Source organism: Pinus tabuliformis, chromosome 3_2, assembly GCF_031772625.1.
Source record: "Pinus tabuliformis cultivar Carrire ecotype Pingquan chromosome 3_2, CPIR1, whole genome shotgun sequence".
NCBI lineage: Eukaryota > Viridiplantae > Streptophyta > Pinopsida > Pinales > Pinaceae > Pinus > Pinus tabuliformis.
Window position 1 is genome coordinate 347,639,946 of NC_142302.1, and position 19,418 is coordinate 347,659,363.

General features: G+C 35.4%; 1 pseudogene; it reads left to right on the forward strand.

Moving 5' to 3' along the window:
- Nucleotides 1-8,429: 8,429 nt before the first annotated feature.
- Nucleotides 8,430-13,829, forward strand: LOC149180904 (derlin-1 pseudogene; annotated as a pseudogene).
- The last annotated feature ends 5,589 nt before the right edge of the window (nt 13,830-19,418 follow it).

Sequence of the window (19,418 nt, forward strand, 5' to 3'; positions counted from 1 at the left end):
TGATGAGGAAATTATGTCCAACAATATTATAGTGTTTGTATTTATCATGGAATACTAATCTCCAAAGCTGGTTGTTTGAATTGGAATAATTCCTTGATGTAATGTGAAAAGATAAAATTAAATGTTTTTCCTTTCTAAGGGATCTCATTGTTTTGGGTGAGTGTCACTTCCAACGACCAGTTTACCCTGGTTGAGTTCAAATTGATTGGCTTATTTTCAAGTACGAAATGAAAATCATCCCACTCACTGGATGTTCAGCTAAGTACTAATGGAAGCAAAACATTGTTATGCAGCATAGGAAGTATGAACAGAATGATGAGAATAATTCCAAACAACCCATGCCCTTATCCAATATTATAAAGGTACCTACCACACTGGAGAGGGGTGCTCTTGTCACATGCCAGCCTATAGCCGTTTTCCCTTGTACAACATTTTTGAGAATTATGCAAAGAGACAAAGTTGACTATAGAAGATATGACAAGAATATGATGCTTTGGGAAAGCTTTTAAGAAAAGCCCTTGAATTGAAGGCTCACACAAGAAAGAGTATCCGAGGGCATCAAGATGATGCAGTTTTTGTTTGTACTTGGACACAAATTGTTGCTTGATGTACAATTCTTAGCTCCTTTATTTTAACTTGAGGACTTAGTCACATGAACATAAATAAAGAGAGGATTGAAAGAGGGCAGTGTCCAAAATATAATGAAAACTGACTGTTTTTTTTATTTTTTTGTGGGATTTGAATGCCTCTGCTAGTTCTCCTAATCAAAATGCCTAACCAATTAACTAGTCTGTTTCTTTTTAATAATAATTTATGCAATATTCATTTATTTTTCATGTGGTATGTGTTACAAGGGTGTCATTTATAGTTTGAACAAAACAACATTGATTCTTGGACCTTAGTTTGATCGAATCAAATTTTAACCTTATGAAATTAAGTGTCATCTCTCGTCAGTGGCATTTATGTACTGCGATATCTTAGTGATATTGTATAAGTTATGTGTTGTGGCCATGCATCATATTATGGTGAAGATTCTATAAATTCATCTTCTCTTCTCCACAAACATTAATATGCATAAAATGTATAGATTTGATTGGATGGTGAATATTGTGGAATCATATTGATATTATTCCAAAAAACCATTATGTTCAGTTTATGCTAATGTCTTCTTAGTTCTTGCATTAAAATAATCATGCAACCTCTTAGTTGTTTGGAAACATGGCTTATTATTATATAAATATAAACACAAAAATTTCAAAATCAACTCTACTTTAAAAAACATCTTTAATATAGGCAATTATTCCATTCGTTTAATTATTTCTCATTTGTCTGGTCATATTGCGAGCTGCATTATATATCATGAAATTGTTTAGTACTAGTAAACAATGAATAAATATATAATAAATTTGAACCTTTGACATTTGGAGGACATTTCTCTCAATTTACAAAAAAATAATAATGAAAATCATGCTGGAAACAGTTCTAAAGTTTTGAGTCTTTTATTTTCAAGGTTAACTAATTGGTTTGGAAGATGAAAAACCATCAAATTGGAAGAGTGAGAATTTTATATTCACTAAGGTTTTAAAGAAACTATATGCATGAAAATTATACTAGCACCTTCTAGTGGAATTGATAGTGCACTAATCCGTTGCTTGCCATTATTTTGGTTTTGGTACCACCTTATAGCATATCCAGGTCCAAATGCTATTTTCCATGACAGACAGTTGAGTCTGTTTCAACTCTAATCATTATTGAGGAGTTCCATAAGGATGTAACATGAGCGTTTATAATGCCCGTTTTGACTTAGACAACTACCTATGTTAAGTGGATATGATTTATCTAATGAATGATGCAGTGAACTTATGATTGTTTCCAGTATGAACTACAAAATTGACACGTGGACACTAGACTTAATAATGTGATGATTATATGTATTGTTGTTATATAAATGCATGAATGAGAGCTAACCCGCAGGGGGAAAGAACTATATGATAGCCGGGAGCTACTCTTCCATTGAGGGAAGGTCAAGACATCTCATGGGGAAGGTATAATGCACATTGTTCTATTACATTTGGTATCTACTTGGTATGCACTCTTATGACATGAGTAAAATGCAAATGACAGGTGGCAAGACAACCTGACTGGATTATTCGATGACAAGTCCAACCAGCTCTGTAGTGTGGTCTGTATTAGGGTATTGACCCTAGTTCTGAAGGAGGGGTGGAGGCATTTCCCACCGTGTATCCTCCGAAACCTGGAATCGTGGGAGGGCAGTGGTGGACACGCTCCCCTAGACGTGTGATGACGATTTCCAGTTTCCTGCTGGGAAAGTTAGGTTGATGTATTCGACGCTTCCACCATGTCAGTTTTATCAGTGGTTAGTATGGTCGTTGCCACTGATAAAGTAGCAGAGGACGGATATGGTGGGGACGGAAGTAGGCCAAGGAGGATAGGAGGATATATATCAGTTGGAGACTCTTGATTGGAAGAAATGTGATTGTTGGACTTATCAAATTTTATTGCTATAACTCTCTCTGGTTGCTATGCATTCAAACTCCTTGCATCTTTTCATTCTAACTTCGGGACGAAGTTTTCTGAAGGAGGGGTGTATGTAATGCCCCACTTAAATCTTATCCTACAAATTTTGTTAATGTGTACATTATCTGAAAATATTGAGAAATATTGGTATAATATAAAATTCATGATTTCCATTATTCAAAATTCCCCACTTACCTTCTCAAATTGAATATTAGGTAGGATATGGTATCCTTCCAATATTTCAAAATATATGTATTCATCTCACATTCCCCAATGTACCCTCACATTTACTTGGGAGAAGACATAGTCCTCTCCATCTCACTATCAATATATATATTCATTTCACATTACCCAATGTACCCTCACATTTACTTGGGAGAAGACATAGTCCTCTCCATCTCATTATATATATATATATATATATATATATATATATATTCATTTCACATTACCCAATGTTCCCTTACATTTACTTGGGAGAAGGCATAGTCCTCTCCATCTCATTGTCAATATATATATTCATTTCACATTACCCAATGTACCCTCACATTTACTAAGGAGAAGACATGGTCCTCTCCATGTAATTACATCTCACATTCCCCAATGTACCCTCACATTTACTTAGGAGAAGACATAGTCCTCTCCATTTAACTATCAATATATATATTCACCTCACATTCCCAAATGTACTTTTCAGATTTACTTGGGAGAAGACATGGTCCTTTCCCATTAAATTCCCAATTTTATATTCATGTCACATTTCCAAATGTACTCCCAGCTTACTTGGGAGAAGAGAAGTCAACTGTAAGGATGGATGAGAAGTTAATGACATTAATGAGAGGTGGTTGAGATGGAGAAGGGAAGGAGGGTATAAAAGGGAAGGGGGAAGGAAGAAAAGGGGGGTTGGGGTCTTACTTATGATTATGGGGGTTGGTTGTGATTGTTTGGGCTTGTTGTGTTTTTTGGAGACCTTAGGAACCTGTGGAGGTTTCTTGGGTTGTTGAGAGGAGGGAAGTATTGTTATCTTGGTTTGGATCTTTCATTTGGACACACACACTATATCTGGTTGGACTTGGGCTTAGAGGGCTAGGGAACCTGTGGAGGTTTCCTAGGCTAGGGATTATTTCTTAGTTGGCTGGGAGGTAAACCCGGTTGGGTCCGTAAAAAAGAGCGTTTAGCAGGAGCAGCAGGACAAAGGTATCTCCTTCAGCCACCGGTACAGGTATTCCTCCATAGACTACTCTTGTAAAGTTAATTAGAATGAAATATTCACCTTAATTTATGTTGATTATAATGTAAATGTTAAAATTTTATTTGTTTAAAAGCCATGTAAGTAGGTAAGTTAAAGCCTCTTATCGTATTTAATTTAGAAGAAATTAGATCTATTAACAGACCTTAGGGAGGTCTCTTACATTTATTATATTATAAGTTAGAAATAATTTTAAGTGAAACTTGAAGTATTTTAATTTAAATAATTTTAGGTTTTTTCTAAGTAGCGTCAAGAGATTTTATATTAATAAAGTGAAATGTACATCATATTTATATCTAGATATCTAACAAAAATTAGAGAGATTTTAACAAAAGATTGTGTCTCATATGCACAGATCCACCATAGAAACCTAAAAACCAACATGGCACCATAGTCCACGATTCTAGACAACCCAAAGACTAAGACGAAACCAATACAAAAATAGTTAAAGAGCCAACACAAAGACCTGGAAAGTACCCATACAAAGAGGAAGGCAAAAATTTCACAATCAGCCTAAAACCAACTCTAGGTGGTGTAGAAGAGCACTTTCATCAACCACACAAACTTCCAAACTGCAATACACCAGAAAATCATCCACCTCCATGACCAAGAAAGAGATTTACATTGTCCAGATACATGCATGGAAAAGAAAAATTGAGGCGTCCCTCTTCTGGGTCACCCCAAACCAACTCAATTCGCCACAAAAAAACATGATTTACTTTCTTGAGCAAGCCATTGAGGGAGTGAACCGTCATCCAGAAACACCTTACAAACATGCAAAAATCAATCACAAACATCACAATTTTGCACCACACCACACATCCACCAATTCAACATAAACTTCAGAAGTAGGTGGCCAAAAAGGAGTCTTTGAGAAACTCGAATTACAACAACCCCCACACCTTAGAGTGGTCTCTTGAACATAATCCCAATTTCCATTTCTTGGCTTCCCATTAGATAAGTTGGTACCAAAGACTAATTAAAGGCTACCAAAAATCCACCCAATTCCACATGAATATTACACAAAAGAGGAACAAAAAACATTAGACAATTGTAGTTACTCCTGTTCCGAGGGGATAATTGTGAGATCTAGAACACTATCCACAAGGGGATCGATATATTCACTAGGATCACAAGGGGGATTAGTAAGGTCCCCAGAGGCCGAATTTGAAACAATGAAACCTTCCTCCTTCGGTGAGAAGATTTTCTCGTTGAACCTCCAAAGGAACAACATCAAAAAAAGAACCCACAAAATCAAAAGCAAAGGTTCAAGTTCAGTTGGGGCTAAGTTTTCCTAGACCACTCCTCTGAATCACCATTCGTTGATGAGGGGGCATGATCGAAGAATCCGTCCACAAAATCAAAAGCAAAGGTTCAAGTTCAATTGGGGCTAAGGTTTCCTAGACCACTCCTTTGAATCACCATTCGTTGATGAGGGGGCATGATTGAAGAATCCATAAAGCACATTAAGCATCAAAAAGACCCACGACCAACAAAGGAGGAGGATGGAGCACACACTAACCCTTACAAACCTGACCTCAATGTCGACAAATTGTCTTGCCAACACCACTGAACAAGGCCAAATTCTAGAAGATACCCCAATTCTGGACAACAGAAGGACATCAGGCAACTAAACTCTCATGGGAAAACTCAGTTAACAAATAGATCGACATGAAAATTCCCGCCAAGAACAATTATTTCCCCCACAATAAAGAACACAACTCTAAAATATGAAAGGAACCAACAAAAGCATAATAACCTAGGAATACCAGTGAAGGCATCCAAAGCACTTGAAGCCAAGAATGCCCACAAAATAAACTTATGAAATTGCAGAGAAACCACCACCCCTTGGAAAATTATGGGAATAACATCAGCCCAACGAAGTAAGCCCCAATTGAAGACCCAAAAGACCATACAAAGAACCCAATAGCAAAGTAGTTTTTTCTTTTTTCCCTCTAAAATTTGATGATGTAATCTAATCTTATTTTATTATTTCCACTATTATTTTATAATTTCCTTAGGAGTTGGAGGATGGTATGTTGATTGGAAAACAAACAATATTACTAAAAAAATAGGATGATTAATTTTTTTTAAATGCCTTTAGTGCTTCTCAAAGTCAAATTTTCAACTTGGTATTTTGATTGGGGAGCATCGAAGCACATAATTAACATATATGTTTGGTTTGTGGAGTTTATAGAAGACATATATAAATTAGAATTAGCCATATTGGGTAAAAATAAAAATAATTTTGCAAAGGGAAGAGGCAATTTACAACTTGAGTTGGAGGGTAAATTTTTTCCTATCTATGAATTATGGGCATAAAGATAGAATATTCTTTTGTTGAATGAAATAACCAACCAAATTAAACTCTTATATGTGATCTTCATTGGTGATAATGTTTTGTGGTGGTAAAGAACACTCTTATAAACTTACATGACCTAAACCAACATACCCAAATAAGTTATCCCTTTATAATAAAACCTACATCTATAAAATATAGTCCATCTTCTCACAATATTGGTCACATGATTAATGTTTGAACATTAGGCTTGTTGGTCAAAGGTTCGTTTATTCAATGTGCATTAAATTTCAAGAACAATAAAGTTTTACTAGTTTGTTCATTTAACATGCATTATGTTTCTTTATCGATTTGTTCCATTTCATCCAATCCTCTTGTGGATCTCAATAGTTGAATGAGTGAAAATACTAGTGTTGATGGTATCAATGGAGAAATGACCTTTTCCATGATGATTACAACCACAGGGAATACACCTGACCAAGATCAAATGCAACGCATTTGTTGGTATTTGTAAACATTTGGAGAATGCTAATTATTTGAAAAGATGTCAATTTGCATAGTCATAGGTGGTTTTTTCAATATTTATATTATGAATAAATGCCTCCTTTTGATCTTTACATCAATTCATCTCAGCTTCTTACAATCTTCATCAATCATGTCCAATGGAGACCAAAAATAGTATAATTGTAGTCATGATTTTAATGTGGAGAGTGTTAGTACATGATTTCTTGGCAGATTTATCTAGTCCACAGATGAAATTCTAACTTGCCTCCCTGACACTTATTTTCCAGGTGACAATTAGAAGAGGATGTTTGGAAAAAAACTACTCATGGCTAAACAAATTATAGGTACCCTGCAACATAATTTCAAGATAATTATTCAATCTAGAAAACTACTTGGTTTTAAAAATCATTACATTCCATCAGTATGAGACTACATTAGAACACATCCGTTATTCTTGAACCTATTGATTTTTGTGTAGCATTGAGAGGTATTCCTTCATGATAAGAGGTCTCCTAAGTTGGCCTAGCAGAATTATGGAAATTAAATTAAAATAAATTTATTTTTGGGTTTCATGTAGGCTCAAAAGGTACATGTCAAACCCACCCTGAAAGGGTGTGTCCCTTGGGGTAAATGTGCCCATTCGACTTGTATATATATATAGATGATGCGAACTTAATTTGATCAGTCATCATCATCATCTCTCTTCTATAAAAGCCACATGTGGGGTCAACAGATAGAGGACAATTTTGGCTAAAGTTTGGACTTGGATTTTTGGTACAAATTTATAGACAATTTGGATTTGTAAACCTTGGTAAAGAAAATTTCTCCTAGAAGAAGAGTTGTTGGGTTTTCTCCCAAGTTTGGGTTTCCTAGGGAAAATTTGTTGTCTTTATTGTGCTTGGTTGCCTCTCTATGATATTAATATTTTTGTTGCATTACTATTGATATTTTTTGTGCATAATTGATCAATGATATAAGTGACATAAGATAATTTGGTTAAAGACCATTAGGAAGTGATTATCAGAATAAAAAATTGGTTTCTATTGTTCATCATTGTAGAGAAATTCAACATGGTAACTAATCTTTGTTGAGATAGCAGCCCCTAAAGTCAATGAGAATGATTTCATGTTTGGAGTAAAAGAGCCATAGAGGAGGCCAAGTTATGTCCAAGAAGGCCACATATCCTAGAGAGAAGTTGCAATTTTTCAAGAAGGTTGAGTCAAGAATTTGTTCAACAGTTAGAGAGCCAAGTTTGTGGAGGATCATTCTAGGTATTTCTGAATGTTGGTTAAGACCACAGGGCTGAGGGCCACATGCTGTAGCAGCTCGATGGTGATAAATAGGCTTGGTTGAGGTTTATTTAAGTGAGGCCGAGGTTATTAGAAGTGAACCAAAGTCAGAACAGGGATCTATAAGGCCATGTTAGGGCCTCAAGGATCAAGAAATAGGTTGGTTGATGTTGAAAAAGATGAGATGAGGTTAGGTCGAGGGTATAAAAGACTAGAACAGAAGTGTTGTAGCAGGCCAAGTTAAGGAGACAATGGATTAGGGTTGTTGTAGCATCTAGCAAGGGTGTTGCCCTAGGGATTGTGTGATGGCTCATTGCAATCTTTCATGTTTAAATCAGAAAAAAGTTTTGTGAATATTACGACCTAAACTAATTTTTAAATGTGAGACAAAGGTAAGAGGTGACTTATTATTTTCCATGAGGGTATTCGTTGTTCATATTTTAAAAAAACATTCACATCTACTAGAATATTATGGACATAAGTTTACAATGGGTGATTATTTGATTGGGATCCAACTTTGCGAGAAGTGTCATACATAGACGACTACAAAATGTCTTCCCCTACAAACTACTAAAATTCACTTTCTCTAGTAAGAAAGGCATATGGAACCCTTTACCTTCTAACTACCACAACTTTTAGTTGGGATTGATTAATCCATATTATTTTTATCTGGATTACAATCTATCGGTTAAGAAATTATAGATATGGAGGCTTGTTAACAAATTCTTTTTTTTGGGTCCTTTTCTTTCTATCAATTTTATCATTCACCTATTATTAATAGCAAGGTATGGTGTACAGTTCGAAAAAGGATAATTCGATAAACAAACGATTTTTTTGGTGGATGATGATGTTTGCAACATTGTCTCTTGTTGTATTTTCCTCTATTCTAACTTTGAGTTCACCATTTCTGGGAATATCCTTGGTTTTCATGCTTGTATACAGTTTTCAAGGGAGTATCCAAATGCACATGTCAACATATTTGGCATATTTGCACTCAATGGTTTCTATTTTCCTTGGGTAATGTTAGCCTTGAAAGTGATTTTTGGTTCTCGACTACTTATGGATCTTATGGGCATCATTGTTGGGCATCTTTATTATTTTATGATAGAGCTCCATCCTCATGCCAGTGGAAGAAATATAATAAATACGTTGCTTTGGGTAATGACTTGGTATTGATGCTATCTTGTTGTTGAGCCTTGGGTATGGCTAGATAGCTCGATGAATCTGCATGATGTAAAAACCCTATCCCTTATAGTTCATGCAATAAAAGGAAGTATGCATCAATAATTTATGTTAAGGACAAGGATGAGCATCCACCTAAGAAGAAGACAAAGAAATCCAAACTTGATGAGATTGCAAATTGAATTCATTTATTTCTGCAAGGAGGTATGGATCAAGAGGGAGTTGACAATTTCCTACAACCCTCAACAGTTTCTTTCTTAATCAAAAGATAAGTACTTCATATCTTTATCCCATGATTATTATTATTATTATTATTATTATTATTATTCCTTTGGTCATCCTCTTATCTTTGTATTTTTTTCTTGGTCATGATTGTTTCTTCCATGGCCTCTTGAATGAGGTTTGCATGTACATCGTGAAGGCTGCCAAGGTAATGATTCTCATAGCAGATCAAAACATTAGGAAGAATAAAATAAGGCTTGTGACAAGATGTTTCTATCAATAAGAGGAAGTGGACTATGAGAAGGTTTTTTCTCCAGTCACTAAATGGAAAAATTCTTCGACTCAAGCATAGACTCAGCAAGAATGTTTGATGTTTGAGGAGAAATATTGACAGATTGTTAAGACATCCAGGATCATACCATATGATTATTAGAGATTCTAGTCTTGAGGGAGGAACAATAACATAAGGACTCACTTACATGATATAGGAAGCAACAATAGCAGAAGGATTTGCTTACGTAATAGAGGGAGAAAAAGTTGTAGAAGAACTTTCCTGTGAGATAGAGGAAGAAACCTGGATTAACTCAGATGGATATACTTCAGTGTCAAAAAGAGTTAGCTTTAGAAGTTTGATATGAAGGATCTTATCCAATTACACTATTTCTTGGGATTGAAGGTGTATCAAAAACTAGATGAAATCTTCCTAGGTCAGAGGAAGAACATTATCCAGTTTTTTTAAGGAAATTTGATATGATGGACTGCAAGTCAATGGTTACACCGATGGTGACCAATATGATGAAACTGTTTGATTCTACCTCAGATTTTGATTTTGTGGATCCAAAAATGTATATGCATTTGATTAGATCCTTGATGAACCTGGTTAAAAACAAGCCATCAATTTGTTTTACAGTGAGCACCCTGAACCAATTTATAGTTGAGCCAAGGCATGTATAGAAAGCTTAGCTATCAGTAACAATTCCTTCTTGCTGATTTTTCTTCCACTCATAATCATTAACATTTTCTTTCATTACTTCTTCTTAATCTCCTTTTGTTGAGATACTTGATTAGCTGCAACCATCAATATTTAACCTATTCCTTTGTCAGCAAACTCAAATTAGAATTAAATAAAACAATACCTGCCTGATTTCTCTATTCACCCTTCACATCCCAGTGAATCTCCATTCTCCAAAACTTCGTTGCGGATTATTTCTATTTCTACAATCTCTGCTTACTTCTGCCTTACCTGCCTCTAAGAACTTAACTGTTCTTCTCCATTCTCCGAGATGTACTTTGGTTGCTTGACTGTCAGATTAGAATCTGATCTCCCTTGCCTTCATGCACATCTTTTCCAAATATCTTTTGGGTCCGCTGATCGCATGTCACATTCCTCTTCGGTCCCGATCATTCCAAATTCTGATCGCTGATTTATTGCTATCGGTGATATTGCATTCCATTATTGCCAGCCCCTTGATCTCTCTGATTTCTGATTGCGATTTAAATCGTGACCGTTGATTTGGTCAAAATCCAACGGTCCACGATCAATTGACGCTCGCTCATCACAATCCCCCAAGGCTCGGTTCAATAACTCTGCCAGTCCTCTGCCAATGCGACCTCATCTCAACTGTTAATCTTCCAGATCCAACAACTGCTGAGCATTAATACTTAATTTCTTCGCTCTTCAGCTTCACTTGAATTTTACTCCATTTCTTAAGGTTTCTGTGTTTCCGGTTTATTTCAAAGGTTCTGGTCTTCCACCTTTGTAGTTCCACTGTGACTCCTTTCTGCTTAATCTCTCATACTCCTTTGATTTATGTCGTCACAAATGATTTCTCCTTCCTTCAATGGATTCAAGGATCCATTACGAATCTCTAATTCGCTCCTCTTCTCTGTGTATTCGCTAAACTCCACCTCTCTATGTCTTGCTTCGACCCTACCTCTTGCATTCACTACACTTCACCTGCATAAGTTTATATATGCACTACTCTATTATATTCAATTTGTCATTCAATACTTAATCACGCACTTACCAGGATTTTAATTAATCTCTGTATCTTTATAATTACAACAATGAATTACAACTGAGATTGCTATCTTTCTGGCATGATTTCCAATATCAGTGGCCTCTATTTCCTATTCTTCCTGTAGGCTTACAACACCAATCTGCTCTCTATTTTCCTATTCAACCTCTCCAACCTCTGTTCATGTCTTTTAGGGTTACATTTATACAATGGGGTTCTAAAACCACTTTCTTGTTTAGATCCCTAAATCCCTCAACAAAATCCTAAAATCCCTTTCTCATCTCTAAGGATTCTCTCAAATCCACAAAATCATGAACTGACTCCTAATCTAGGATTTTACAATCAATTCTCAATCCTCTCATCCCTCAACTATCCTAAATCTCTCATGTTCTCCTACATTCAAGAACATTTACAATAAAGCCTCACAATATTCAATTAATTCCTACTCTCATTAAAATCACCCAAAATATTAAATAATTACATAAATTCAACTTAGGAAAACAACTTCCTTGAAACACAAGACCCCTTATTTCTACTAAAATACAATGATAATATTGAGCTGGATGCTCTTGCATTAGACTCGCAATGTAAGAAAATTCATGACCACCTGGTCATAAGTATGCATAATTGTTTCCTCCTGGATCCCAAACTTTATTTTGTAATTTGTCCTTGCTTGTCAATTGTTCTATTTCTGCTGTTGTCTGTTGCTGTTCACCAGGTATCCATACCTTATGATGTAATGCTCCACTTGTTCTGCTTTCGTAGTCTGCTACTGTCTTTCTCTTGTTGTCACTCCTCTTCTTTATTGATGTTGTCTTTATTTGAGACACTTTCATCATTAACCTTCTTATCAACTCAATTTCTTTGTCCAGTATATCCTTTGTCTACTAATTGTTTTCATCGCTTGATTGCTGAAGTCTCATTCTTACTTGTTGGATGGGTGAATCGTCTAAGGGCATATTCTCTCCTAAGAAGTCAAGAGGACTTGGCTAGGTCATAAAGGACTTTGACCAGAGGGGATAAATATATTCTCCTAGAAGAATATTTGCTAGGTTTTCTCCCAAGTTTGGGTTTCCTAGGGAAAATTTGTTCTCTCTATTGTGCTTGGTTTTCTCTTTATAATCTTACTATTTTCGTTGCATTATTGTTGAGATTTTATGTGTATAAAATTTATCAATGATATAAGTGACATAAGATAATTTTGTTAAATATCATTAGGAAGTAACTAACATATCAAAAAATTGGTTTTTTTTGTTCATCATTGTAGAAAAATTCAACGAAACCCATCTCGATTGATGATCATGGAATTACTAGTTTAAAATTTTAAAATCATAAAGATTATGAAGCTTGACTTGGAATATGAAGAATATTGGCCAATAAGGTGCAACTATGGGGAAAGTGATTGTACATGTTTCAACGATAATTCATAGGTATAGAATAAATTTATTTTTATGATAATGCATTATCTTTAGGTAAGTATCGTTTATACTCACACAACCTTTAGAGAAATTCTTTATAAGTTGGCTTTGTTTGTTGTGAGATGCACTTTCTTAGATGCAATAAATTATGATCCAAAAACATTAAGATTGTTGTGTACCTATTATATCAAAATATTGAAAGGGTGGGGATGAATATTGGGTAAAACATATAAATCTCATTTTCATATAATTTATTGATGTGTTGATTAAAAATTATAAGTTCATGAGTTAATTTATTTTGAGGTACTTTAAGCCTAATTCTAGTAATGTCAATAGAAATACGATATGTTTGATTGAGAGGACAAGCCTCTACTCTATCATTTGTCACTCAAAGTAAAATCTAACAATATGAGATAACCTCACATGACTCTTGTTGGACACCTAATCCTCTATGGTTTAGTGTGGAAGCAGAATAGACTAAGGAAGTCCAAGAGACCTTGGGATGTGGAACCCAAGGGTCACATAATGTACTATAAATGTATATCATTTGTTAATAAAAAATAAACTCTCATGATTTATCTTTCATATTCTGTTGCTACCCATGTGTGTGTTTAACATGGTATCAGAGCAGGTGTATTCCTGCCCTTCATAATTACTTTGAGCCATTTGTTTTATGGCCTTTTTGTGCAGGCCATTTCTGCCATCAGTTCTGCATTTCATGAATATTTTCTCAACTAAATTCTAGTTGCAACCTTTGTCATTTATCCAGTGCCATTTTTGGCTTTCTCCTGCTTTGTAACTCCCTATTCTGCCTATGTTCTGCCAAAACACTGCTCCCTATCTATTATTCACTTACATATAAAAGCGTTGCTCCTCTACTCTGCTCTGACATATAATACACTGTTGGTATCTGCTATGACATATAATACGCTGCTGGTACGCTGCCCATATTGATTTAGTTTCCCATAACTGTTATCGCTCCTATTGTTCCTGAAGGTGCAGCAACCTGACACTGTAGACGATGATGAGGAAGATAAGCATTACTATATTCACAGCCGCCACCTTTCACCAGTCGTGCTTCAGGTTTGCAAGAACCCCGACCTTGCATGAGTTGCAGTCATAGCACAACTGGGTCGAGTTGTTGCTCCAAGTCCTACAGTCAACATCAGATGTGGCGTTTGCGTTACCGGTCCAGTAAATCAGGCTCACATAGGTGAAGCCGCATGAGGTAGGGGACCTTTGTGTTTGCTGCGATAGTGATATGGGTATATATATTATGGTCATATTTGTGGTTCTGCGTTAACCCTTGATTCAACCTATAATTCCTTGCGCTCTCCCATGGAACGATGTCGAATTGGATAATTTATTCTAGAATTAAAATATCAGTGAGTCATATTATTGTAATAGGCTGTAGCAAACTCATCAAAGTATTTATCCATCTCCTATCTTTGTCTATAAGAAAAGGATTGTATCATTGAACAGAGTCGAATAGTATTTGTTTATTGACCAAGAGGAGACCAAATTCAAAGGAGTCATTGGTTGTTTGTGATACAAATATGAAGTTCCTCTTGGAACCATTTTTTCCTATAGTAGCTTAATTTTGGAGAAGTCGATACCTGAGTGCTGGATAGTGATGTTGTCGTGTTCAACTGTGTAAAATTCCAATGCAAAAATTGAATGCGTTGAATGGTTAAGGTTGAGTATTGCTGGCAGAACCAAAGACGAAAGAATTGTCAGGAATATTGTGCGCAATAGGGTTGATCTCAGGGTTTCGATAAGAATTCTGAAGCTCTAGAAGACGAGGCTTGATTTGGCAGATGTGAAAGCCTATATATGTGATTTCAAAGCATGGAGAATCATCATATCATTGTACTCACTTCTTAGCCTGGCAACCCATATCATACTTATGCATGCATCTGTAATAGCTTCGAGGATGTTGAGAGCCTAGAATATCTTTTTGCCCATATTTTTGCCATGTATGGCCATTGTCTAGCGGTACATCATGCCCTGCTTCAGTACTAATTGCATCTACCTTCATGGTCCATTTGGGCAGGGATTTATTTTGCTTTGAGGTTTCAATTCGATCTCTAATACTAGATGATGATTCCCTTTCGGAGCTTTCTGCAGTTTCACTGGACTTGATCATGGGTAAAGCAGCAACAATATGACCATGAACAACAACAGATTCCTTGCTTGAGGAGGATCGTTTTAAGCTACCTCCAGTGCTTATTGGCTCAGGTAAGTGTGACATCTCTTTCTCTCCAATAGACTGCTGTGGCTTCTCTACAAGCATTGGGCTGGAACTGGAACTGGAGCTCCCCAACAATTGCATGACTTTTCTGAACGTGGTCACTATTTCAGAAGAGGATGTGTTGGTTATGTGAAACCCACGAGGCCGTGGTGTATATATGAGTATTGTTTCATTGCTCGCTGATGAACTGAAGATCAATTGTTTCACTTCGTGGAGAAAATATTGTTATCCTACAATTGCAACTATGTCACATGCTATCATCAATGGTTACAAGAATGTATTAGCTGTTGCTATTGAACTTGACTATTCTTTTCCATTAGTCGAGAAAGTGAAGGAATATTTGAAGGATCCAAGCAAGTTTGCAGTTGCTGCTGCCCCAGTTGTGGCATTGTATTTAAAACTCATTATAGTTTTTGTCTACATATATATGCATTAATTCCTTTTTACTTCGACTGCTGCATAAGAGTTTGGTGGGTTGTATAAAGGCAATGATTGTTTTGACAAATAAAAGTAGTCTTTTGTGGAGAAAAGTTTAGTCGGTTGTATTGTCAGAACATAGTGCTGGTCATGAGTAAACTCTTATTTTTATGTAATGGATTGTAATTGGTTCTTGCTAGTTGCACACTGATCATTTGTTGCACATTTATAAAGGATATTGTTGTGTAATGTGAGTGGGTATTACTTTTCTGCATTGAGTAGTAGTTGTGATCAGTTTTTTAAGGTGTAATTCTAACATTGAAAAAAAATGGCCAGAATCAATGAAGTATTAGAGTTCCTCAAAACTTTGATATTGTCTACTACTCATGATACATTAAAAGTCAGCAAAGTTTCTCTCACAGACATTCAGGTTTGTCTACAAAATGCACAAGAGAAAATTGATTTTTTGCAGCTCGAATCTCGGCTACAACAAGAAGAATTAAAACAGAGAAGTCATTCTAAACTTGTTTCTGTTCAGAAGATTGAAACAAACTCCCATAAAGCAGCAAGGTTACATGCAGATGCAGAAGTTCAGCTTGCACTTCCCAAGCCCATCATCAGACCTTGGGAAGAGCTTGTCCACAACAAACACAGAATTGGTCTTGGATATGACAAGGACGTGTCCTTTCATATTCCAGACTACTCCAAACCAATCCAATTTCAAAGTGCTAGATTTCTTCAGGACGGTTCATCTTCACCTGCTCCTCATGACAGTTCACCTTCAACTATTTCAGATTCTCATTCTCTTCCGCGGCAGCCACAACAGATTGTGAAATGCCAACACTGTGACTGAGTTGGCCATATGAAAGATAACTATTTTGATCTTCATCCATGTAAGCACTGTCATAAAACCAGTAATTCTTCAAACAAATGCTTCAGAAACAAGTCTCTTGCAAGAATAGAGATTCATCTTGGATGGATCGCTTCTTGGCAATGGGCATCAACAACCAAGAAGATATTTCAGTCACATGTTAGAACTTGTTCAAGAATATTGAACAGTCTTGCAGTTGAGTTTTCTCCATCATCTCGACTTGTATCTGATAGGGGGGGGAAATGATGGTCATCTACAAGCTTCAAAACCACATCAAGCGAGCCTGAGCCACAACTTGCCATACCAGATTTAGAGTTGTAGCCAGAGACAAAGATGCCTGTGAGCATGCCTTCAGTTGGTAATCTGGGACACTTCCTCTAGTAGAAGACTTCAACTTCTTGCCAGTTTCAGAAGAATTCCAGGAATAGAATTGGGGACACTTCCTCTAGCATAAGGCTTCTGCTTCTTGCCAGTTTTGGAAGAGTTCCAGGAATTGCATTAAGCATTACAGAGTTGTTGGTCATCCTTATACCATCACAGGTTGAGACTTCCCTTTTCAGGTTGAAGTTCTCCCTTTTATGTAGGGTGAGACCTCCCTTTATTGGTTGAAGGTTTCCCTCTTCAAAACACTAGGAGCACTTCCACTAGAAGAATACTTGAGCTTCAAGCCAGACTTGGAAGAGTTCCGGGAACTGCACTAAGCGTTCCAGTGTTGGTGGTCATCTTTAAACCACCACCCTTTATACCAACATTTCAGAGAACACATTCAGCCTAGTGTTGCCATGCATTTTTGCACATTTTGTATTACAACTCTCTTCTTGGACTCATACATAACCCTTCGGATTAAGGGGGGGAATGTTGGACACCTAATCCTCTATGGGTTAGTGTGGAAGCAAAATAGACTAAGGAAGTCCAAGAGACCTTGGGATGTGGAACCCAAGGGTCACATAATGTACTATAAATGTATACCATTTGTTAATAAAAAATAAACTCTTACGATTTATCTTTCATATTCTGTTGCTGCCCATGTGTGTGTTTAAAAACTCTACAAAAATTTGGCAAGCCCAAAAAAGTAGAAATGTCTTACTTTCTATCCACCTAAAAATCTTCATATTTACATGTCCCCAAAGTTAACTTTATCTTTAAAACCCAACCTGAACATTAGTTTCATTATTATATTAAGTATGAATGTGCTTAACTTAATATAGAGTATGAATTGCCATGTTATTCTTATCAATATATTTCTCTATATAAATAATTTGAAAAAAATATAACTGTTAGAAGCCTAAAATATATATGGATCACAAAAGTAAAATGGTCACATATGCAAATCAAATGATAGATTACGCCTATAATTCTAGATTGTTCGAAAAAGACTTCTCCGAAGTCATATCTATTAAGAGACAAAAAAGAGTGTAGTTACTAAATATAATTGAATATAGAGTGATGGTAAACCCCTATTTATATAAGGAAATGAGAAGTCTTACCTTGTGGTTAAGATACATCATAATGCGTAATTATTTGTGTTTATAACCACTTTAATTTTATATTTTAGGTATTGCTTAAAATAAACTATTTTATATAATAATATTATGAATATTTGCTAAGGGCTTGATATTCCATTACAACTTAAGGGCTTGATATTCCATTACAACTTAATGAATTTAAGTATTAGAATTTGACTCAAATTATTACTTATGACAAAATTTTGTGTTTAGTCACACAATATGTCTTTTTCTTTTAGAATCTTGAAGATCATTTACAAGAAAAAGAAAACATGGGTTTGAGGAGATTGAGAGATAATCTTATAAATCTATTTGAAATTTGGGATTTTGAATGGTAGTTTTTATAAATTATATTGAGAAAGATAACATTGTGTTTTGATGAAAATATCACTCAAATATAGAAAGAGTGATATAGATGTATGTATAGATGACATGTTGTCAAACATTTAACTTCAATATATATATGCAAATATATTTAAAGTGAAAAAGAATGAACTTTTTGAATCTATTTCACTTTGTAGTATCAATTATTTCATCAAACATAGTTACCAACTTAATAAGAACTGTGACCTCAAAACAAGAACTCAAGCTTTCAAAACCCATAATTTTCTACCAAAATCAACCCATGAATTTGAAAAGTAGTGCTACTAGTAGCATCCTTCTTTTTGATGCTCGAATTATAACATTTTTCAACCATAAATTTAAATTATTTTAAATTTGCAAACAAAAATTTTAAAATTGGCCCTAGAATCAACATTACCTCTATTTTCCTAGAGTTAAAATCATATTTTGTTTGAAATCGTAATCTCGTTAGCTAATATCATTCTAAACAAAAACCTTAAAATCAATCTCCCAAGTGAACATAGTCCTATCAATAACTCTCTCTTTTTCCCACAATTAAAAATACTTGTTTGAAAATGTAGCTTGAGAATTACTAATGTTGCTAATGAAACTTCAAAATCATTCTCATATTAAAACAGATGGTTACAAATAACACATTCATTTTTTTTCAAGCTTAAAATTGCAATTCTTTTAAAATCATGACTATAAAAAAGCATCGTAACAAACAAAATTATAAAATAAGTTAGTAAAAAAAACATTTATTAAAATAATAATAAATAATTTAAATCAAATAATACAATAATTTTCTAAGAAAAAATATAAAAATATGAATTTAAAATTAAATAAATAAATTAAATTAAAATAATATATCATATAATTTATCCCCATTGGTAGTGGATAACATGGTAAGGTGAAGGCTTGGTGGGCAAGGCCACCACCACATTGATGAGACAAACATTAATGACGGGGTGGCATGGCGAGCCCCTGCATGCACAAGTATGTGATCCACTTGTAGGTAATTAAACATGGTATGTGACAATTCAATTTTGTGTTTATGTTTGAGCATTGCTACTAGGTCTCAGAGCCAAAGTAGGGGGGAAAATCATCAGTCCCCACCATAGGAGGGAACACATAGGAAAATTTCTAATGTGGCAAAGGCAAACTTGGAACACTCGTTATTCACAACAGTGAATTTCACTTTTTTCCCTTCTGGTGGGAGTGTGGGTGAGTAGGCCTTTAGTTGTGCAGGATTCTCAGTCTGTTTTGGGGTACAAGTGCCTTCAAGGCAGTGGAAAACAAGGGGTCTAGGGTGG